Source organism: Papio anubis, chromosome 6 (genome assembly GCF_008728515.1).
Source record: "Papio anubis isolate 15944 chromosome 6, Panubis1.0, whole genome shotgun sequence".
Taxonomy (NCBI): domain Eukaryota; kingdom Metazoa; phylum Chordata; class Mammalia; order Primates; family Cercopithecidae; genus Papio; species Papio anubis.
In genome coordinates this window covers 6,684,221-6,708,989 of record NC_044981.1, presented here as the reverse complement: position 1 = coordinate 6,708,989, position 24,769 = coordinate 6,684,221, and the positions used below count along the sequence as shown (strand labels likewise).

The following is a 24,769-nucleotide window of genomic DNA, read 5'->3' as shown; positions in this document are numbered from 1 at the left end:
ATTTTTTGTATTTTTAGTAGTGATGGAGTTTCACCGTGTTAGCCAGGATGGTCCTGATCTCCTGGCCTCGTGATCCACCCACTTTGGCCTCCCAAAGTGCTGGGCTTACAGGCGTGACAGGGTCTGACTATGTCACCCAGGCTGGAGTACAGTGGCTCAATCTCAGCTCACTGTATCCTTGACCTCCTAGGCTCAGTTGATCCTCCCACCTCAACTTCCCGTGTAGCTGGGAATACAGGCATGTGCCACCATGCCCAGCTAATTTTTGTGTTTTTTTATAGAGACAGGGTTTCACCATGTTGCCCAGGCTGGTCTCAGATTCCTGAGCTCAAGTGATCCACCTGCCTCGGCCTCCCAAGGTAATGGGATTACAGGCGTGAGCCACAACCCCGGCCTCCGTTTTCTTTCAAAAAATTCCTTTTAAACTTAGATTTACCTGTCGTTGTGTTTTCCATTCTACTCTAAGCATGTTGGGTCATCTCCTGCCAGGTGGGGAGCCCCCTCTGTCTTGCCTTCTGTGCTCCCACTTTCTGCCTTACCCCGCTGGGTTGCTGGCTTCAGACCTCTCTCCTTTTCTCTTTTCCCTTTCTCTTCTCTCTCCTCCGTCCATTATTCCCACTCCCCTCCGGAACACAATACCGTCTCTCAGGAGTTATCTGTGGTGAGTGGAGCATCACAGAGAAGTAGCTGGTACTCACTGATTTCCGCTTTCCTGGTTAGGGCAGTGATGCCCAGCCTGGCGCATAAAACAGAACTGGGCCTCCTGGCTCCCAGCATCACTGGTCAAGCGCAGCACTGTGGCCCTAAGCCCCACCCTTAGGCCCTGCTGGGTCCAGCCATCCTGAGCTCAGCCCTCTCACCTGAGAGCTCGCAGAGACCTGCAGGGAATAGCAGAGAAAAACTGAAGTTATTAGTTATGTGTGGGAAAATTCATAGCTGACTTGTGGGAGGCAGAAAATGAGGGACATTTGAATCTTCCAATGTGGAGTCTAAACTTTGTAAATCCCAGGCGAGGCATCTGGTGAGTGGATTAAAATGGAAACCTAGAAGGACCTTGCTACCACGCTCTTAGCTGTAGGGCAGAAAGCAGCGTGCGTCAGGCCAGCCCTGGGTCTCTGCCAAAAGGTTTTATTTCCTGAACCACCAAAACCATTTCCCTTTGAGGGCCGCCCTGTACCCCAAGCCCCAGCACAGAGCTACAAACAGAGGCTCCGAGGCCAGTGTCTCTCTGGCCACACCTGTCAGTGGAGAGTCTGTCCCTGCGAGGGCTTCCTGTGCCCTGCTGCAAAGCATCCCCCATCCGCCTGCACAGTCCCTTTCCTCATCTCCAGCCTTGTGGCACTGCCTGTCAGCGTCCACAGTCTCTGTGTGTGCCAAGGTGGCTGGCTGCAGTGTGACGCCTGCAGGGGCCCACAGCCGTCTGGAGCGGAGGCCGGGTCCTTGGGCCTACTTGGAGGAGCCACATTTGGTAGTGCGTCCTTTTGGGATTGTCATCCCTCAGTCTCGGGAGCATGGGCCGTCTGACTCACTGCCTGCAGCACACCACGTGGGTAATCTAAGTGCCCGCCTGGCGGGTAGCTGCAGCCCCTGAGCCAGGCCTGCTCTGTTTTTACTCAACTGTTAACACGTCTCACGTCTCAGCTCTTCTTCAATATCAAAATGTTTTCCCATGAACACCGAGTGTAGCATTTTCCCTGTCTTATCGGCCCTAGCAACCAGGAGCCTGGTTTCCAGGAAAGCAGCCACTCGATCCAACCTGGAGAGATCCACTCCCACTCCGCTGCTAAGAGCCGGGGCATAAATGCCCAGCAACTGCCGTGGTATTTATACCCCAGCTCTCAACAGCAGTGTGCATTTTTTTTTTTAAACTGTGGCCACATGATGTCATTCCTAACTGGCCAGCCTTCCTTCTCCCTCCACTCAATGCAGCCCTCGTGGCCTCGCAGTCCAGGTGCTGATTTGCGGAATGGTGGGAAAACTTTGGGCTCTTTTGTAGGGGGTAAATTTTCTTTGGGTCTCAAAATATCCCTAGTTCCCTAATCCCTTCCCTGGGTCGAGAATGGGTGGCGTGGGCTCCAGGAATGCACACCTGATTGCTGAGAAGCTCTGGCTTGGCTTGCTGGGTGGCCCCAAGAAAGACTTTTTTCTTCCAAGGGGCTCCCTCCTCCCTGCTGTGAAATGGAACGCCTTTTGTCTGAACCCCACTTCCTTCGGTGCTGACACGCAACTGTTAGGTGTTTCCCATGCCTGGCAATCGTCCCTAAGCGCAAAGCTCGGGGGTGCTTTGGTGATCCATGAAAAGGCTGGCAGGCGTTCTTGTGATAGGAAGAGGTTCTGTTTATAACCATATATGTCTCCCCAAGAGAGCCGATGAATAATGTGCTCGCTCTGGCAGGGCTGTCTTTCCATAGCTGCCCCAGGAGCCCTTTGGCCCCCACTGGCTGCTTCTCCTATTTCAATTTCCATGTCCTCTCGGTTTTGTAACTCAAGGAGCTCCCCTGGCTTAGGAACAGCTGACAACTCCACAGCTCCCAGCAGTGGCACCTGGAGAAGGGGCGGATGGGCACTGACTTGTGGGCGTGCTCTGGGGCACCCTGTCCCCAGCTGTCATGAGTCATTTACAAGGTGAGCAAGGATGCAAGCTGTGAGGGCGGGGAACGTTTGGTGCAGACCCAGGGCATCTGGCAAGGCCGTGCGGGTGAGTTGTGAGATGGGGAAGAGCATTGCTCCCAGGAGAATCCCACAGACAGCCCTGCCACCACATCCTGATTTTCCACCTCCATCCCTCCACAGACATGGGGCCAGCCCCACATTTGGGGGCTGTGTCTGGCTAGACTCCAATCACATTGCTGAATCAGAGAGCTCAAAGGATCTTCGAAAACCCATCAAACCCAAGCTTTTTATGTTGCAAATGAGGAAACCGAAGCCCAGAGAAAGAGTAATTGTCCTAATCAGCATAGGAGCCTATCTCCTGTCAGAGCTGTCCCTCCACAGCCAGAGAGCTCAGGGGCAGCCCCCATCCCACGTGTGCTGCGCCTCCACACCTGCAGCAGGGGGAGGTGAGCACAGGCTGGGACCGGTGCTGAGGGTGAGTGGGGCGATCAATTGGAAGTCATCAGTTTCATCCCTCATGGTGGGTCCCTGTCCCCTCTCGCTCTGCTGACCCCTCCCGCTGCACTTCCCTGGCCCCTTCCAAAAGTAGTGGCTTTTCCTTGTGGGCTGATGTAATTCCTTCGCTGCCTTCACCCCAGGAGAGGGACCAGCTGATCCAAGCTAGGGTGGCTGTGAAGCTAGGGTGGCTGGAGGCTGCTCCTGTCATGATTGAGCACCTGGGGTGCAGGGAGCAAAGGGCCATCACAGCACAGCCTGCCATATCGGGGGGTGGCTGGCAACGACTGTGCACGACCATGGCCAAGAAGCTGTTAGGCTGTGATGATCCTGTCACTGAGCCTAGGAGTGGGAATTTCTGAGAATGCCCCTAAAGGTGGCAGCATGGACAAAAGCTGCTCCCTAGCTTTGAGGGGCATCTTTCCTCAGAGCTCTGGAATGCCACGCATCTGTTTATCTCCCCAGAGAGCCTGCCTGCTGACTGTTTACCTCTGATTCTCCATGGGCTCAGCGTGCCATTGGCATTGAATCCATGTTAAAAAATAGTAACATCCGAGCCATCGACTTTCACATAAAGGCCTTGGAGACCCCTCCCAGACTGTGTCTTCTACGTGGGGCCCGATTGATCCCTGCCGGATAGCCCAGTTGGAAGGGGCAAAAAGAAACAGGATCCCAGTGCCAGGAGCAAGGGACCTGAGGACCACTGAGCAGGTAGTGGAGTTTGCCCTGCACTCGGCCAGGACTCAGAGGTCACAATAACATGGAACTGGGCCAGGGACTTTGCTGGAGGTGCCTCGATGTTTGGTATTTCTGAACAAAAGGCCATGGCTTTTGCTCCCATGTTTCTGATTCTGTGAACAGGCTATGCCTCCCTCCAGATTGCCAGGGTTTCTGTCCTCTTCCTGCCAAGGAGTGTCAGGTGTGCTGGTGGATTGGACATTTCAGACCCAAGCCTCAGGCTGGAGCTGGGGCCCTCTGTCCCCCTCTCTTTCTTGTCTGTCCCTCAAAGAATCTGTTCCACCATTGTTTGGCCAAGACTTCCCTGTCTGGTGGTTAAGAACTGAGGGACTGGGGTTTTCCAGCCAGGCTGCATCTGTGAGGTTTGTCTTCTTCCTTTTTCTAAAAACTGTGAGGCCTGGTCAGTGGAGTCTAGGCAGAGTGTTCTTTTCAGCTAGCACTCTCTCTCTGCCGCCTTCTTCTTCTTCTTCCTCTCTCTCTGCCTCCTCCTCCTTCCCTCCTCCTCCTTCCCTCCTCCTCCTTCCCTCCTCCTTCTTCCCTCCTCCCCCTTCCCTCCTCCCCCTTCCCTCCTCCTTCCCTCCTCCTCCTTCCCTCCTCCTTCCCTCCTCCTCCCCTTCCCTCCTCCTTCTTCCCTCCTCCTTCTTCCCTCCTCCTCCTTCCCTCCTCCTCCTTCCCTCCTCCTTCCTCCCTCCTCCTTCTTCCCTCCTCCTCCTTCCCTCCTCCTCCTTCCCCCTCCTCCTTCCCTTCTCCTCCTCCTCCTCCTTCTTCTTCTTCTTCTTCCTCCTCCTTCTCCTCCTCCTCCTTCTCTTTTTTCTTCTTCTTCTTCTTTTCTTCTTCACAAGCTTTCTGTAACTTACTTAATCTCCCCACTGAGCCAGTTTTTAAAAAGAATATTTTGTAGACATGGAGTCTCACTGCGTTGAACAAGCTGATCTTAAACTCCTGGTCTCAAGGGATCTTCCTACCTCATCCTCCCAAATTGCTGGGATTACAGGTGTGAGCTACTATGCCTGGCTTGAACTGATGGAGTTTAGGCAGTTGAGATTTGGAGAGAGTAAAGAAGTGGCCAGGGCTGGTGGCTGGCAGGTGGACAAGTCCAGGTGTGATTTCCAGGGCTGGATGCTGACACCTGTGGAGGAGGGCTCACCATGAGACAAACACTGCAAGAATGCTGGATGCACTTTGTCCCTTTTCGTCTCTTCAATGGCCCTGTGAGGAGGTAGCCATTGCTATCCCTGTTTTAGATGATGAAATCGAGTCTCAGAGAAGTTAAGTACCTTCCAAAATCATCAGGCAGGTTTCTGAGCCATTGTCATAGCAGCAAAAAATATTTTCGGGCATCCTTGACATTGTGGATGACTGGATTGTTAGAATGACAATCCGTCCCGGTTGGTCCTCAGCCTTGGGTGAGCCCGGAGGGCTGGTCACCCCATTAGGTGCCCCTTCATGTCTTTCTCTTCTTTTCCCGCTGTGCACCTATTGCTTTGATCTTCATAGCAATGCGCTGTTATTTGAGTGGCACCCTTGGGAAATGTAGATAGAGCTCTGGGAGCAGAGGGCAGAACCTAAATCCAGGAGTTGTGAGGATTACAGGAGCAAAATTCTTTGCACAGTGCTGGGAAGGCACGAATGCTCAGTACATGGTGGTTCTTGTCATTAGCACAATATGGTGTGGAGGGTGGAAGAAAAGCAAGGGAAACCGGGAGCAGCTGCAGAATTAGGCATCAGGTGCCACGGAAGCAGAATGGCTCTATTTGTTGAGCTCCTATTCAGGGCGGGCATTCCTTCCCTTTTCTGACTGGCATCCTCATGGCTGTGACTAGGTCTGGGAGGCAGGATGGAAGCCACAGGTTCCAGGTGAGGGCAGCCAGGCACCTGCCCAAGCCAGGATGGGGTGGAGCAAGGATATGAATTCATCTTGGTCAGACTCCAAAGCACTGATTTTAATATTGAAACCCAGCTACCTTTTGGGGGAAAGGGGATGGGGAAAAGACACAGTCATGAGGGACTCTGAAAGAACACAAGGCAGGGAGGCAGGAAGAAGCAGAGGGAGAAGATGGAGACTCTGTGGGAACTGGGGAATGTGAAGGGGTTTCCAGCCAGAGTTTTAAAGAATGGCCTCAGTGCACTGAACATTCCTATGTGCTAGGAGTATCTCTGTGGTTTCACACATATCAACACTTTCAAGCCTCCCCCAAAATCCTATGAGGTTGGTAGTATCATCATCACCACACCATCATCATTACCATCATCATCACCATCATCATCATCATCACCACCATCATCACCATCATCATCATCACCATCATCACCATCATCATCACCACCATCATCACCACCATCACCATCATCATCACCATCATCACCATCATCATCACCATCATCACACCATCATCATCACCACCATCATCATCACCATCATCACCATCATCATCACCATCATCATCACCATCATCACCATCATCTCCATTTTACAAATGAGGAAAGTAAGGCACAGAGGGGTAAAGAAACTTGTCAAAGGTCACACAGCTACTAAGTGATGCAGCTGGATTCAAATTTGTCTTACGGTTAAGTAAGGATGAAAGGACCTTCTCCTCCTTCTCTCTCCTCCCCCTCCTCCCCCCTCATCATGTCCTCTTCCTCCTCCTCCTCCTTTTAAAAATATAGTCTTTTCTTCAGCTGCAAGGTCAAGTTAGTGGTGTGTACGCAAAGTCTTATTTTTCAGCCAGCTCCTTTCTCTTTCTTTTTTCTTCTCTAATAATGTGGCCCCTCTGCCACATTGCCTTTTTAGTGACTCAAGCTAATCAGGGAGAAGGGCTGCTGGTGATGGTGGAGAGGGGATTGGGTGACTGGCAAGTGGACAGAAAATTCCAGATGTGTAGGGGTGTGTGTGTGGGTGGGTGGGTTGGGGGTTGTTGAGATAGAAGTCGCTCTAGGAAAGTAAACACTTGGATCCTGGAGCTTGAAACTCACCCCATCCCACACCTTTTTATTAATTCTCTAAACCTGTATTGTAACCTTCATGGTTGATCTACTTTCAGGCATGGGGAAAGTGCCAAGCCCTGAGATCACCTGTTGGCTTTGTCCCAACTCGCTGCTCAGGAAGCAGCCTTTGTGCATCCCTTGCTCCTGTGTCTGACGGGAAACTGGGGCGGGAGTAGCAGATCAGGAGAGAACCTGTGCTGGGTGTGGGTTCCCCGGCTCTGGGCGGGCTCTACCTGCTCCAGCCCTCCTGACAAAGGGGAGCCCATGAGTCACCGGTTTTGGCCTGCCTCACCTGTCCAGCCCTCTCCCCTGCACTGCCCCTGCCACCACCACCTCCTCACCCCATGCATTGTTCATCTGTTCCCGTATCTGTTCCCTTCAACTGAATCACCACTGGGCTTGTCCTGGGACCAGCCCAGCTGTGAACCACACAATCATGAATGGCCCGCACATCAATAGGTTGAAATGGTTAAACAATAAAAGTCTAGCACCAGCCAAGCTGGATGGTTCAACTTGTAAAGAAACAGAATCAACTGCTGCATAGTAGGGAGTCTTGTTTCAGGTGGATTTCACGCTGGAATGTTCTCTTTCAGCCAACAACTTAGAGAACTAGATATATACCAGAGCTAGAGAGAGAAGCTTTTTCTCTAAAGAGAAAGCATTTCACAGATCAGCTGGTAGAAGAGCATGAAATGCCTCGAACTACAGCATTGTACAAGTGTACATGTGAACTATGGTTCATCACGGTTACAATAACAACAACACAGAAATCAATCTTTACAGCCCACAGTAAGTTCTCAATAAAAGATTATTAGATGTATGAATAAAAAGTCTGTTTCATGTTTGAAATCTGAGCAATTATAGACCAAGAAACTGAGAATTCTGTGTAACAAAAATATCAGTGCTGCTGCAAAACTGTGGTTATTCCAATCTAGATTGACTTCAAAGGTGGAGTAGTTTAAGGAACAGAAACAGATCATGAAGCCAGGATGATGAATGCAAAGAACCAGCAATGCCTAAAGGCAGGATTGCTGTGTATGATTGTCCAGGTTGTATATGGCACAGCTCCTGAAGGTGCACTTCGTAGAGACTGCAATATGCGTGATAACCGTGGAGTTTTTCAAAGTGGTGGCTCTGCAGAAGATTTATCCCAGTCACTTAGTGAGGGATGTGTGAAAAGTTAACTTCAGAGCCAAACAGTGCATATTATTCGCAGTTCATCTATATATCTATCTGTGCTTACCTTAACTGTTCAGCAAATTGCATACATAATTCATTCACTTGGATTCAGCCTTTTTTATGAGATAAATATAGATTCACAGGAAATTGCAGAACAATGTGCAAGGAGGTCCTGTGTGTCCTTCATCTTCATTCAGTTTTCCGCAGGTAACATCTTATAGAACTAGATACAATATTAAAACCAGGAATTTACATTGGTATACTCTACAGAGTTTCCTTGGATTTTACCGGCTTTGCATGAACTCATTTGTGTGTGTGTCTGCGTGTGTGTGTGGGGGGGGGCGGGGGGTTCTGTGCAGCTTTATCACACTGAACTGGTGGTAGAGTCTTGTAACCATCACCATAATCAAGATACAGAACTGTTCCATCATTGCAAAAATCTCCCACCTCCTTACTCCATATCTAACCCCTGGCAATGACTAATCTGTTCTCCAGCTCTATAATTTCACTATTTTGAGAATGCTAGATACATAGGAATCCAATCTTTTTCTTTTGTCAATCACTTTTTTTTTTTTTTTTTTTTTTTTTTTGAGACAGAATTTTACTCTTGTTGCCCGGACTGGAGTGCAATGGCCCCGATCTCGGCTCACCACAACCTCTGCCTCCCGGGTTCAAGCAATTCTCCTGCCTCAGCCTCCTGAGTAGCTGGGATTACAGGAATGTTCCACCACCCCGGCTAATTTTGTATTTTTACTAGAGACGGGGTTCTCCATGTTGGTCAGGCTGGTCTCGAACTCCCGACCTCAGGTGATCTGCTGGCCTTGGCCTCCCAAAGGGCTGGGATTACAGGTGTGAGCCACCATGCCTGGCCCTTGTCAATCACTTTTTAACTAGTTCTTTCACTGCAAAGTTCTGACTTAAGGATTTCTATGCAAACATAAGAAGTAGATGTGCTTGAACTACAGAGACCCAACTGAGAACAAAGTGGACAACCTTGTGCCTAGAGAGGGCAGGCCAGGAGACAGGAGAATATTTTGATTTATTAAGCACTTAATTGGGTGCCAGGCACTGTTCTGAGGCTTCATGGAAATTGCCTACAGAATGGTGTCCTGAGACGCTACCTCCTCTTGAGGGATTCTTCCCCCACCCCCACCAACCCACTCTCTCTATGTCCTGTGCAGATTCCCACTGGGTCGTCATCCCCCTGGAAGCAGGAGTCTCTGGCTTCTCAGAGAGCTTGGTGTGAAGCACAGGGCCTCTGACCACTGAGCTGTTTAGCTTTGGCTTTCCCTCCCCACGGGTGCAGAGTAAACTCTAGCTGTTAGGGGACTTCTCCCCATTCCTTTGTTCTGCCCTTGGATTGCCCTTGTTGTCACCTCCCAGCTGCTAGGACCAAATCCCACCTGGGAGCTGGATACAGGCAGCCTTTGCCTCCTGTAGCAACCGTGGCTGCTTCAGCTTCTTGCCGCTGAAGATTTGGAGGGAAACACACACGACCGTTATCGGCAACCTCAGCATTTTCAGGAATTAAAGATTAATGGAGAGAAACTCATTGTCCTAAATCCCCAGCTGGGTACGAGGTTTAGGAAATTCCCTTCTTGAGGTTATTAAGCCTTGGTGGCCTGGTGAGGCTAGATCTCCAGTGACAAAATATAATTGACCTATTATCTGGGGACTTTGGGGTGAATTGCCACAAACTGACAGTGAGGGGCTTTAAACCCAGGAATGAATGATTCAGGCATTGATGAGCTGTTATGTCTGCAGACCTTTGCAAACAGAAATGAATATGATGGGTCTGACAAGTTTGATGCAGTGTGGCTTGAAATAAAAGCATTAACCCTGGCCAGGTGTGGTGGCTCACACCTGTAATCCCAGCACTTTGGGAAGCTGAGGTGGGCGGATCACAAGGTCAGGAGTTCGAGACCAGTCTGGCCAATATGGTGAAACCCTTTCTCTACTAAACACACAACACACACACACACACACACACACACAACAAAAAACAATTAGCCAGGCGTGGTGGTGGGTGCCTGTAGTCCCAGCTACTTGGACGGCTGAGGCATGAGAATCACTTGAACCTAGGAGGCAGAGGTTGCAGTGAGCTGATATTGCACCACTGCACTCCAGCCTGGGTGACAGAGCTAGACTCACCTAAAAAAAAAAAAAAAAAAAAAAGCATCAACCACATTCTTTTTGCACTTTGATTTTGTGAAATCTCTACGTCTATTTGTCAATGGTCCTATGGCGTGATGTGGAGAAAATACAATCTTGGTGTTTCAACTTGCTTGAACTCTAATGAATAAAGCTCAGCGGTTTTATAGGCAGAATCCTCCAGTGTTATATCCCAATAGTATACCAACCCTTTTTGAAGTTGGACCACTTACCATTGTTCCATTAGCACTGTGGCTAAGTACTTCATGTTGTGGAGTGTATATACTTTATTAAGGCAAATAATGATTGATTGTGTTGTGAGAATTTTGTTAGAAACTTGCAGCCTCCTTGAAAATTGCCTACAGGAGATAAGACATCTGCATTTAACTTTTCTTTCTAGGTTAAATCCTAAGGCCATAAAGGCAGAAATAAAAAAGAATGATATTTGAGTTCATTTAAGTGCACACAAGGAGAGAAACAAGTCATTGTGTCGTTGTCACTATGCTCATTAAAAATTATGTGATTGAACTGAAATTCACCCAAAATGTAGGCATCTTGGTGAATTTAGAAATGTATCAATGAGTGACTCATTAGGTCTTTGTTCTTCATCCTTTTTGTCTTGGAAACCCCCTCTTTCTTGAGTCACTTCTCATTATGGTTAAGACAGCGTAAAGTTCCTATGAGTCCTTCAAGGGCAAAAATAGATTTCCCTTGTAGTGGATTCCAAATAGAAGCAGATAACATTAAAGCAAGGCCCACAGTGGATTGACCCTAAATGAAGCACTGGGAAGTCTTATGTTTGTAAATAAGAGCACGCGAGGCACTGGCAGTGCCTCCTTCTCTTTGTAAGAAGTCCTTAGATTTATTGTATGGACTTGCCATCGCCCTTTTCTCTTTGTAGCAAGTATCCTTCCTATGAGAGGTATATTAAGGAACCACACTCTCTCACCTACAATTCCCAAAATCCAGACAGCTGTGAAATCCAACAGTGTTTTGTATACTTGACACCATTGTGGCAGCATCATCTGACCTGAACTGGCTTGAAACAATGTGTAAGTTTTATTTATCTCACTTGCTGTGAATATTCATGCTTCATTGCAAAAATGTTAATGTATGAATATGAGACAGTACCGCAAGCCCCCGTGTGTGGAATTACACAACACATGGTATACGTACCACATTACCTTTGGAACAATCTGAAAACTTCTGAAATCTGTAATACATCTGCTCCAAGGGTTTTGGATAAGAGATTGTGAACCTGAAGCATACCTTTTTAAAAATATATACTACATAAACATCAGATGCTACTTTTTGATAGGGAATGGGATCCAACCAGATGACAGCTTGACAGTCTGCTTTGCCCTCTATTCCTAAGTCTAAGGCGACATGATCCTACCAGAGACCCCAGAGTCTGAAACTTCCTCTGCCTGCACCATGTCCAAGCACCTCTAGCTTTCCCTTTTATGCTAGCCAGGCTCAGAGGCAACCACAGCACCGTGGGCCCTGCATTTCCAAGGATCCCTTTCTGAATATTCCACATGGGAGAGGGAGAGTGGGTGGACAGGGCTTGGCTCACTGCGACTAGTCTTCCAGTGAGGTTTGTAAGGACTTCTGGTAAATTCGCTGAGTCATTTTCTCATTAATTTATCAATCTAGTCATTCACTCTATTAATGCTTATGGTGTGCTTTTGTTACCTAGGAATGTTTTATTGAGATCCTTGTATAAAGTGTGTGTGCATGTACATGTGCACATGTGTGTGTGAGAAACTTGTATGCAATCAGTATTTTCCCAGACCATATTTCAAAGAATCCAATAGATGTTAATCAGTTTTAAAGGAATAATATTTGCGTGATCAAATAAGTCTAGAAAATGGTGAATTAGGCCAGGAACAGTGGCTCATGCCTTTTAATCCCAGCACTTTGGGAGGCTGGGGAAAGAAGATTGCTTGAGCCCAGGAGCCCAAGACCAGCCTGGAAAACATATTAGTAGGAAGATGATGTCTCTACAAAAAATAAAATAATTAGCTGGGTGTGGTGATGCATGCCTGTAGTCCTAGCTACTCGGGAGGCTGAGGCGGGAGGATTGTTTGAGCTCAGGAATTAGAGGCTGCAGTGAGGTAGAGCGATGCCACTACACTCTAGCCTGGGTGACAAGACGAGGCCCTATCTCTAAAAGAAAATGATGAATTAAACAATTCCACTGGTTTCTTCACTGCAGCAGTTGTTTGCGTCCTTAATAACGCATGGCAGACGTTCAAAGGTAGTGTTGGCACCGACCAAGGAATGCTGGACCCTGGGCGTCTGAGCCCTCCCAGCTCAGATGATTCTTCTGTTCCACAGAGGCTGTAAGAGCTAAGGAGTGAATTGTGTGGAAGGTGGCAGAGCTGACCGACTCCACGGCAATGGGAAACATTTCCACCCTGCTCTGTCTCTGCGTTTGCAGGGGCTGCTGATGATGGTTGCCTCCTCCAACGACTCCGAAAAAATACAAAAATGCAAGTGGCCACTTGGGGCTGCGCCAGCAAAGAGAATGCTCTTCTGGGGTCTTCTAACCTTGAAAATTATAGCCCCTTGAGAGCAATGTCCAAATGAATCTCTTTGAATTCCTTTTACTCCCTAGACAGCTTGCCTTCTACAGCATTGTACTATGAACAGCAAAGAACGTGACTGCCCTCCGACCTGTTGGTATGTTGAGAGGCAAGATTTCTCATGATCCAGAGTCTATGGAGGATGCGAGGAATCCCATTTTCATGTCTGGTTTTACAGCTGAGCTAAGGTCTCTCCTGGGAAAACCAACAGACATGGTCTATTTTGCTATTTTAAAAGTTTGCCAAAGTTAGAATGCTGGTTTTCTCTGTGGAGGTTCAGCACAACCTTAGGACTCTTAAACTGGACATTTTTGCTGGAAATAAGATACAGTTTTGAGGTAGGATGATGGCAGGTAGGACCCTTTAGTATTTGTTTTGTTAACTAATGACTTGAGTTCAATTTGTCAACTGAACTTAGGTCCTTTCTTTTCTTCTTTTTTTTTTTCAAACCATGTTTGTGGTTGTAGCTGTTATTGTTATTACCATGATCATTTCTGCCACTGACTTCCTCTCTGACAGGAGTTATATCAATTTATTTCTATTTTACTTTGTTGTGCCTTGGCCTCTCCAGAGGAAAATGGGAACTTGTGAGTATTTATGAAGAAAATGCCTGTCAAATTGGGAATACTCTTGGAGTGGAAAATGGAGGCCTTATGAACTAACTTTATTTTCCTCTGTGATCAGCGTGTAGTGAGCGCTCAGTGAGCTATGACTAGAATTTAAGAATGAAGACCCCACTAGAGCAAAGGTCTCTCCTGTCTTCTTATCTATTATGTCTCTAGCACTGGGACGGGAACTGATAGTGAAGGAAAGAAGGAAGGAAGGAAAGAAGGAAGGAAGGAAGGGAAGGGAGGAAGGAAGGAAAGAAGGAAGGAAGGAAAGAAGGAAGGAAGGAAGGAAGGAAGGAAGGGAGGAAGGAAGGAAAGAAGGAAGGAAGGAAAGAAGGAAGGAAGGAAAAAAGGGAGGAAGGGAGGAAGGGAGAACCAGAGAGAGGAATAAGACTCTCTGCTGAGCCAGCAGGTAACTGAATGCCACCTTTCTTCTTTTCTTGTCATGGAAGCCAGGAGATGCGTAGAATGTTTTTCTTCTCAATTCTCTCCAAATGCATATGTACATTTTTACTATTTCAAATTTTCTTAGATGTTTGTTTCCTCCCCTCTTATGTAGGTGAGTGAATCATCCCACTGACCAGGACTTTTGGAGTTGATGAGTACAACAGGCGTGTTTCACTACATTCTAAAAGCATGCACATTTCTCTTTTTAAAATTCTTTGTATCTTAGTAAATCAGTGTCCTTTAGTAAGAGGGTAAGCCCACATTTGGCCTGTGTACTAGCTAGTGAGGTCTTCATGCTACTAATATTTAAATGGTTTCATCCTTTCAAAAGAGTCTAAGCAAACCCAAGTGACCCTCGGACTAAGGCATTTTTCTTCTCTCATTATAGAGAAGTTCCTTTTGCTCCTGTACCTTCTCCTCCCGCCTCCCACTGTTCCTTCCCCAAAGGGGCGGTGGCAGGTAGGGCCAAGCGAGTGTGCTCAGAAGAAAGAACACTCGGGGCTGGGAGCGGTGGCTCACGCCTGTAATCCCAGCACTTTGGGAGGCCAAGGCAGGCGGATCACGAGGTCAGATCGAGACCATCCTGGCCAACTGGTGAAACCCTCCTCTACTAAAAATACAAAACAAACTAGCTGGGCATGGTGGCACATCCTGTCGTCCCAGTTACTTGGGAGGCTGAAGCAGGAGGATCTCTTGAACCCAGGAGGCGGAGGCTGCAGTGAGCCAAGATTGCGCCACTGCACTCCAGCCTGGGTGACGCGGAGTGAGACTCTGTCTCAATAGAAAAAAAAAAAAAAATTCGCTGGACGTGGTGGTGCGTGCTTGTAATCCCATCTACTCAGGAGGGTGAGGCAGGAGAATTACTTGGACCCGGGAGGGGGAGCCATGAGCTGGAGGTTGCTGTGAGCCGAGGTCACACCATTGTACTCCAGCCTGGGCAACAGAGCGAGACTCTGTGTCAAAAAACAAACAAACAAACAAACAAACAAAGAGCACTCTCCTGGAGCCAGGAGACCAGGGTCTGAGTCCCATATTAGCAACTCGTGCATCATGTGGTCTTGGGCAAATCTCTTTTTTGCAGCTTTGAATGCCCCTGCATGTGAGAAGAATGCAAGGAAATCAGTGTAGAATGCTTTGCATTTTCCGTGATAGAATGTTGCCTGAAGCTCAGGGCAGGGGCCATGGGACTGGGTCTAGAGTGTGGCCACAAAGCCCCATTCTCCAAGAGTTCCAAACCAGTTGAGTCTGCGGATGCTTCGATGAGTGGCCTGAGCCCACCGGGGCCCACAGTTTTTGTTACAACTCCTACTCTAATTAAAAAAAAAAGTGGGTAATGTCCCCAAGGCGCCTTTCAGTTGATGCATTAAAAATAATTTTAAAAAATTTCAAATCCACTAGACTGTGAGTCAGGAGTCTGGGTTCTGGACTTGACTCTGAACTAACTGAGTTTTGCACAAATTCTGTGAATTTTACTTTCTGCATCTGTCGCATTAAGGAGGTAGACTGAACATTTATCTTCAACATCGAGTTCTTTCACGTTTGCTGAGCACTGTTTTAAATACTTACCGTATAATAATTGTATGCAGTAGGTAGAATTACAACTCCCATTTTGTGGAATAAGAAACAGGCTCGGAGAGGCTCAGTTCTCATTTAGACCTGGATTGAAGCTGGTTGGCCTGGCGTCAAAGCCCATATGTGTAATTGCCCTTCGATGTTTCCCTTGATTTATTGACTTCTTAGAGCAGATGAACCCACAGGACTGGGATCCACCGCTCCCTCTGAGCTCTGCCTTTAAGATGCAAAAACAGCACAGTGGTTCATGTCTATAATCCCAGCTCCCTGGGAGACTGAGGCAGGATGATTGCCTGACCAGGAGTTTGAGACCAGCCTGGGAAATGTATTGAGACTCTACCTCTAAGAATAATTTTTTAAAAATAAGAGAAAGAAAAAAGAGAAAAGATGCAAAAACAATTAAAACCCTTCTCAAGTAATTTAGAGCCTTGTTTTCTGGATGTACTTTATTAGGCCAGCGCCGGAAGCCTCATTATGGGATGGATATTCTTGCTTGTCATCTGGTCTAGCTGTCGAGTTTATGTCAGTTAGCTAGAAAAGTCCTCAAACACATATTGACGTAGAAAAGCACCATTCTGTCTTTTGTATGTTGTGTTTCTTCTTTTACTTCTGAGATGAATAAGTACAAATGAGTGTGTGTTAGAGAAAGACTAGCAAAGACTTAGCATTGATTTTATAAACCACCAACTCACAAACAGCTCGGCTGTGGTCCTGGCTGCTGCTGATAAAGGGAGAATCAGTTGGACACATAAAATGTGGACATTTGAAAACACAAACCTGCCAGACAACCATTTAGTGATGAACTCTGGTGAAGGAAGAAGCCGGTTCCTTTGAAGCCGAGTGCCCAATTTTGCTTTCCGGGGTACACGTGAGGCTTCTGTTAATGACAGCTTTGTGTGTGTGTCTGAGGGTGGATTTCTGGCTCAAAAGGAGAAATGACGAAGGTGATGAGGGCGTGCCTTGGACAACAACTGAGCTATTGTCCTGGCCACCTCCCACCCCCTTCCTTCGTTACTGGATCCCTGGGCTTACCCAGTCACGGTGATAAGGCAGCAAGCACAGAGGTTTTCCCTGGAAGCTGGAAGTACTGCCTCATCCCTCTCCTCCTCCTCCTCCTCCCCTCCTCCACCCCTCCTCCTCCCCTCCTCCTCCTCCTCCCCTCCTCCTCCTCCTCCTCCCCTCCTCCTCCTCCTCCTCCCCTCCTCCTCTCCTCCTCTTTCGCAGTTGCAGCAACTGCTCCCGCTGAGACCCCATCCCATCCTGTGCCACCTGGGATTCTCCTATTTCAAAAGAAACCCTTGCTGGAACAAAGCCCTGAGAGGAAATGAGTCCAGAGAAAGAGAGTCATTTCCAGGGAGGAGCCCTCTAAGTATAGACGTCAGACTATGACCTCACCTGTCCCTCTACCTGCAAAGGGCCCATTGACATCAATTGCATCCTAGACCTTGGCCCAGCTTCCAAATCACCAGGAGCCTCTTCCTTGTTTTCCTAATAGCTCCAGATAACTTTTGTAGGGAGTAATTTTGCTTTCTGTTTTCAAACCAATGTCTTTTCCTTATACTCTCCACTTTTCCTTAGCAGGAAAAGACCCCAGATCACAATGATGTGATTTATATTGATCCCTGTTTAGTCATCAGGAACGTCTGAGTGGAGAATGGAAAACAAAGGGATGCTTGAGTTGACAATGCCCAAGTGTCCCTCGTGGAGGGAGTGCTGCCTCCGGATCCAGGATCAGCAGCCGTGGAGACATCTTGCTTTTGCAGAGGGTGGGTGCTGTGAAGTGAGACCCCACATTTCATTCAGAGGATTTCTTTTCATTTGCTCCCTTCGGGCTGTGATTGTGTCAGGCTTCCAGCATTCTCTGCACCCAGGATCAAGTCAGGTTGGAGGAGCTTTTCCGACTCAGTCTAGGCGAACACTTCGGCTTTCCCAGGTACAAGTCAGCTCATAGCCTGCAGAACAGAACCTGACAGCGTGTCAGAGACCTGCGTGACAGTCCTGGCTTCCACTCTGGGCTCTCAGTTTCCTCGTATGTTTTGTGAGCTCATCATCATCCATATAAGATAAAGATAAAGACCAACACCACCTACATTCACTGAGGATTTACTAGGTGCCAGGTGTTCTACTAAGTGTTTCCAATTCATATTCTCATCGAACCTCCACAACTACCCGATGAAGAAGGCGTAGTCTCTGTCCCCATTTTATAGATGAGGAAAGTAAAGTCTAGACATTACTTACCTGCCCAGTGTCACACAGCTAAGAGTCTGCCAAATAAAGATCCAAGTCATGAATTTTTTTAAAAATTCTTTGCAATAGTCTCACTATACTATCTCTTGGAATCAGTAAAGCTCTATTTATCTATCTAAAATTTTTGGAGGAAGACGTACTTTTCACTTCCCAGAAGCCTTGAGATTCCCTGCCCACCGCCCCCCCACCTGCCCCTGCCCCCGGCACTTCTGGTGCTGGTGGGAGAGACAGGTGGTAGGCAAGAACCCCGTGCTAGGAGCGGGCAGCCTAGCCCCAGGTCCTTCCGTATCAGGAATCTCTGCACACCCCAGCCTGGAAAGAGATAACCTGGCTGGTAATCTGCCCTTAAGACCCTGAGATCAACCAATAGAGGTGTACCTGCCCAACCAGGCCTCTGCTCTTCCTTCCTCATGAGGCCCCTCCTATCCTCCTGTCCTTGTACCTGCCACTTTTCCTGCCACAGGGCTCTCCCTGCTCTCTGACCACCTTAAACCTCTCCTGACCTCACCTAGGACCACGTACGGATGGTCTATTTTCTAGTCCCTACCATCAGCACAGGGAGAATCACGGTCCTCTTACGGTGCTTCCTTGCCAACATGTGTTGTGTGTGTTTGTGTGAGATGTAATTTATGCACCACACAATTGGTCAATTTAAACTCCAGGCTGGGTGTGGTGGCTCACGCCTGTAATCCCAGCACTTTGGGAGGCCCAGGTGGGTGGATCACTTGAGGTCAGGGGTTCAAGATCAGCCTAGCTGACATGGTGAAACCCTGTCTCTAATAAAAATAAAAAACTTAGCCAGGCCTGGTGGTACTCACCTGTAATTCTAGCTACTCAGGAGGCTGAAGCAGGAGAATCACTTGAACTTGGGAAATGGAAGTTGCAATGAGCCCAGATGGCACCACTGCACTCCAGCCTGGGCAACAGAGTGAGACTCCATCTCAATAAATATTTAAATACATAAATAAAGTCTATAAGCCAATGATTTCTAATGCATTCACAGATATGTGCAACCATCACCACAGTCAGTTGTAGAACATCAGAAGCCCTTTTAAGCTACCCCTCTCCTACCGCCTCCCCCCTCCCCTCTCCAGCCATAAGCGGTCACTAATCTACTTTGTCTCTCTACGAGTGTGTGTTTTAATTTACCAAGCAGATGAAGAAGGAGTTAAGTGAAAACCTCTTCCCTTGCAGTGAAAATTATGATCATTTCTATGTGCGCATGAACTTCCAAAAGCATAAAAATCTTTCCCCAAAGAGCTGACACAACGAGATGGGGCAGGTGCCCACTTGTGAACACTCTGAGGTAGGTGGTCCCTGTTCACCAGAGAAAACTAAAGCTCCTACTTTCTTCCCCCCTCATTGTGCCTGGAGGACTCCAGGAGACACCTCTTTCCCCAAACTACCCACCCCATTAATAAAGTGAAGGACTGTTCCAAATAGCCAATTGTAATACAGACACAGGGACCTTCAGACAGAAGTGGAGGAGGCCCAAATCATGCAATCGCAATTTGTGCTTCCAATCACAATTTGTGCTTTCCAAATTGTGCAGCCACAAAGCTGGAAGGACTTCAGAGTTCACTCGGTTCCTGTTTAGTACCCATTTTGCAGATCTGGGATCTAAGGCTCAGAGAGGTTAAGACAGGACCAGCAACCAGGTGTCCATCAATCCTGGGCTATTCCACCCCACTTCCCATCCTTTCAGCAGACAGAACAAAACACATTTAGTTAAAGCAAAGCAGGTCAAACGAGGTTGGAAGAGTTTCAAAAGAATCTGTAGAAGATGCAACCTGCACATGAGAGAAAGACACTGGACTCTAGGGATTAAAAAATGTCTTGCTAGCTAGGTATGGTGGAGCCTGCTTGTAGTCTCAGCTACTTGGGAAGCTGAGGCAGGAGGATGGTTTGAGCCCAGGAGTCCAAGGCTGCAGTGAGCCGTGATCACACCATTGTCACTCTGGCCAGGTGGGACACGGAGGCCTATTTGTGCCCCAGTGGTGGCAGTTGTCAGTGCTTTGACTCACAATCTATTTTAAAACATTAAAAGGAGAAAACAGCCTGGGTCCAGCCCTCATGCGAAATGAAACAGACAGAGTGTTTGTTGAGGGACTAATGCACCCTCAGCACAATCCCCGTGGAAAGAGCAGGATGGCAATCAAAGAAAATGTGGTGTAATGCCTGCTCTGTGCAGTTTACAGTGAAGTTGGGTAAAGACACAGCGCATTGGAACAATTAAGTACATAATTAAGTTTTAGGGATTCCATTACTAGCTTGAAATGGTAAAATTACGAGTCCAAAAGGGAGCAAGTGGCTTGAAGTTGCATAGGAGATGGGCTGGGCTTAGAGTAACTTTGAAGGGCTGCAAAGACCAACTGTGGCAAGAGGGATCTTGACAATGGGAAGGTTGCACCCGGGGAGTGGGCAGGAGGAGAACCCCCTGCGAGATCTGGACAAGGGCAATATATTAGCTCAGAACAGAACTGCAGTGCCTGAAGAGTTCATAAAGATTACAAGCTCAAAAGATCCATGAGTCTCCTTTGCCTAAGCAAAGAGCTCACAGCTTCCAGTGAGAATTTCATGTCATTTTTGAAGTGTTTAATTCTCCTGGGTTTGGGCAGGAAACATAGCCTTGATCTTGCCACGCTTCCACAAATAAGGGGGAGCCTTGTGTTGGGGCTATTCTGCCTCCCAGAGAGGCAAATTCTCTCTTTCCGTTCTGAGATGCATCCAGAGTCACTGCAGAGGGAATCAACCCACCCCTTCCCCAAGAACTGTGGCTTCCAGAGAGGCTCAGGGATTTTAAGGAGGAATGGATTTATTTCTCCCCAGTTTGTTCAACGTAGTGTTTACCAGCTCTCTGCACCCAGGGACAGAAGGCCTAGGAGCTGATGGAATTCACTGGAGGGGTTTCTTCCTAGAGCTGGAGGGAGAACAAGCGGGCAAATCACCTTTGTTGGGACACTTGTCTCTTCCTACGTATGAAATGATAAATGCCTTACATGTTAGAGAAAAGCTTTCCTTTAAAAACAAAAACCAATTTTCTTAGCAAGAATGTCTAATCTGTGTCAGGGGTGTGGAAAAGTTCCATTTGATAACAGAAACCTGGAAGCCACTCTTTTGAGTACAGGCCTCTGAGCTCTGAAACAAAAGCACATCCCTTGGCTTTAATCTCGAAGGCTTTTCAGAATCCTTGCTGCGAGTGCTTCAACTAACACAGGCACACCCTTCCTGACCCTCTCAGGGCTGTTGGAATTTGAGAAGATCTTTGATATTTTAATAAAACTGGCTTAGATTTGTCCCCTTTAAAAACAAATGAAAATGAGCTACAATCCCAGAACGGGACCTATTTAGTGCATGTCTAGTCACGGCAGGAGGGGCTGGGTTATGGTGCATAAACAAACATCCCCCAGCCCTACTTAGTTCTCTTTCTCATTATATGTCCATTACGGTTGGGGCGATGCCCTTCTTCACATCGGCCTCATTTCAGGAACCAGTGGCCGAGCAGGCACCATCCTTAGTTCTGCTGTCCTCAGGATAGAGGAAGACACGCTGGATGAGTCATCGCTGCTCTCTGGAGCTTCCGCCTAGACACAACATTGCTGTGTGCATTGCCTTTTGGCTACTTCTAACTAAGACAGCAGAAAAGGCAATCCCACGGTGTGCCTGGGAGGAGAACCGAAAATCTGGTGACTTCCAAACTGCGTGGCCTGTAAAGGGTCGGGGAGAAATGGTGGTGCAGTCTGGCCTAATGGCCGAGGAGACCAGGGATTTTCTCTCATTAGCACTTGCCCTGAGGGAAATCATATAACCTCAAAGAGATTTCATTTCCTTAACCTTTAAGCAGGGAGTTGGGTAGGAAGGGGTGGTGAATGGAAAGGAATAATTACATCTGTCCAACCTGCCTTGTAGGAATGTTGCACGGATCAAAATAAGGCAATGCCAGTGAAAGTGAAATGGGAATGAAGGAGAAAGAGTATTTTAATAATGGGCTGGTGCTGTCCAGGGAATTGCAACCCAGAGGTGATTTGGATGTGCAACTGCATTTTTTTTTTTTTTTTTTTCTGAGACAAAGTCTTACTCTGTTGCCCAGGTTGGAGAGGACTGGTGCAATCTCAGCTCACTGCAACCTCCACTTACTGGGTTTAAGGGATTCTCCTGCCTCAGCCTCCCGAGTAGCTGGGATTACAGGTGCATGCCATGATGTCTGGCTAATTTTTGTATTTTTGGTAGAGATGGGGTTTCTCCATATTGGCCAGGCTGTTCTTGAACTACTGACCTCATGTGATCTGCCCACCTCAGCCTCTTAAAGTGCTGGGATAACAGGCGTGAGCCACCAAGCCCCGCCTGTGCAGCTACATTTATTAGGAAAAGGTTACAGGTAAGAGAAAGTCCTGAATAGCTGTAGCTTAAATATGAAAAAGACATTTGTTTCTCCCCCAGGTGAAAGGCCAAGAAGCCCCCAGTCCAGGAGGGGTTTGGCAACGCCACAATTCTTAGGGCCCCAGCTCCTTCCGCATCTCTTCTTTGCTATCCTCCATGTGTCTCCCTGTCTTAGTTTGGGTTCTCTAAAAACCAGAGCTTGAGGCCAAAGCTAATGCACCAATACTTTCTTGAGGAATGCAACTCCAGGAAGCAAGAGGAAGGGGGAAAGAGGTGAGGCCGAGAAGGAAGGAGTAGAATACAAAGGGGTGTTTTACGAGGCTGGCCCCAGCTTTCAACAAAAGCAGCTAATTGTTTAGTTTCACAGAGTGTCTCTAGAAAGACCCACTGGGCTTGGAATAATAAATATGAGAGGAAGGGAGAAAAATTTGTCTGCCTGGTCATGTCCCCCACTAGTCAAAGTTGGCTTCACGGGGCAGCAGGACTCCACACTTCCAGGTGGCACCAGCTGGCATCTCCTAGCAGGGAAAAGCAGCTCCTGAAACAGCAGCAGAAGCATCTGCACTGTGAACACAGGACCTGGGGCCAGCCAGTGAGTGGGCGTGAGTCAGGGGGACTCTCCACCTGCCCATCTCAGTCTACAGCCCAACAGGCCTGGTCTGGAAAGGCCGCGTGTCTACCAGAATGAGTAGATCCCAGGGTATCTTGCTCTTCACAGTAACAGGGAAGCCCTGAGGCAGGAGGTGGGAGGCATGTGACGTGAGGCATGAAGCAATGTGCTGTTGGGTTGTGCCTGCAAGCAACATGGGAAGTCAGGAACATCCGCCACCATGGGCCCAGCCTGACCAGGCCAGTGAAGCGTCATGGCACCGTAATCTCTGCCACAAGATGATGTGAAACTCAATGAACCTAATTAAAAAAAAATAAAAACTCTTTCATGGTCTGCTAGAAGGTGGTGATGTCAGGTGATCCTCTCAGAAGTTTAATGGTGGTACTGAGCAGGGAAACCACACTTGAGCAGATCCTGGGAAGTAGATACACTGGCTCAGACATATACTTCATATGCCAAAGTGGTTGCATGAGCTCCAGCCATCATGTCCACATTCCTGCTCACAAGGTCGGTGGAAAGGAACGATTGAGGCACATTGCCTTTATCTGTGATCACTTCCAAAAAGTTGGACACTATGCTGGGCATGGTGGCACCAGCCTGTTGTCTCTGCTTCTAGGGAGGCTGAGATGGAAGGATTGCTTGAGTCAGGAGTTTGAGTCCTGCCTGGGCAACATCGTGAGATCTCATCTCTAAAATAAAAAAGAAAGTTGCACACAACACACCTGCTGACTTTTCATTGACCCAGACTTAATCCTAGTGCCACACCTAGAAGTAAAGTGAAGGCAATATTCTGAGTGATCTCATGCATAGCTGAAAATTGGCAGAATGGTAAAATAGGATATTGGGACCAATTGGCAGCTTATGCCACAGCTGCCAGGGCTGGGAGTGCCTGAGTGGGCACTGCAGAGTGTGCCCAATTGGTGCTCCCATTTCTAGTGGGCATGAGCAGGATGGGAGGGGGAGGAAAGAGAGTGGAGATAAGGGAACGGTGGTGTTGAAGAGGTTCAGGGGGAAGACAGAGATGCAAAGGAGGAAGGGAGAGGGAGGAGACAGGCAGTGAGAAACGAGGGTGAGGCAGAAAGAGGGACAAGAGGACTGCCCCACCTGCAGATGGGACTCGTTTTGTTTCTGTGGAAACCATGGAGTCTTTAACAGGCAACAGATGAGGATGAGTATGAGGTGGGTTCTTGCCGGCAGCAGCACCTCTGTCCAGCCAGGGATGTGCTGGCGTCATGCTAGCCTTGGCCTGCACCCTATCCTCTTCCTGCACCTTGCCCTAAAACCCCGCCAGGCAGACACTGTCTCCCCTTTTCTATCTTCTGCCTCCTCTTCCCCTCCCATACTCTTGGAGCAGGAAGTCAGACATATTCCTTCTAGGCTCCTGTGGGCTAGATTGGCCCCATCAGCTTGGCATCAGCCTCAGGCTCTCCTGGGGCCCTCTTACCCCTGCACTCTCAAATGGCCTTTCTTGTTTCCAAAAAGCTTCTGAGGAGATGGAAATAAGGTCCAATCTGCAGGACATTATGGCCAAATCAAGGACCGCTAGCCACTTCTGAGGCACTGAGGTTGCAGAAGGGTCATAGACAGCATTTGGACGCATCAGGACAGATATCGCAATGAAACAGAACCGTGAAGAGAGGAGCCCTCCCCGCAGAGTGGTGTCCTGAACAGAAAGTAGCTGGGTGCTTTCCCAACCTGCGTTAACTGAAACCAGCCAGGTTCCTCCCTGCCTGGCCTCATTACTCATCTCGCCACATCTTTCTTCCTCCCCGAAGGAGGAGCCTGGCCCCAGGTGTGTCTCAGCACCGCAAGACGCTTGGTTCTCGCCCGGCCTTGATGGCTCACTCAGGACAGAAGCATCCACATACCCCTGGGACACGTCACGGGGTGTGTCCAGCACCAGGAAAGGATCTGCCTTTTTTGTGTTTCCTTCCCCTGAGGCAGGGCAGGAGTCAGGCAGGGACTTGCTGGACAGTGAGGAGAAGCGGTGTGTCCTCACCTTTCCACCTTCCTCTGGCGACAGCTTTAGACGCTCAATGATAGCGAGATTGCCTGCCGATCTCATGAGAGGGCAGCTTGCGCAAGGCAAGGAGAAGGGGCTTTGGAGTCTTGGGTTCAAATCCTGGCTCCCCCAGCTGCTGTGCAACCGTGGTGTA

General features: G+C 48.3%; 1 pseudogene; it reads left to right on the top strand.

The window, feature by feature from the left end:
* The first annotated feature begins 1,642 nt into the window (after positions 1-1,642).
* Positions 1,643-24,769, top strand: part of LOC103883438 — a 31,917-nt pseudogene continuing 8,790 nt past the window's right edge.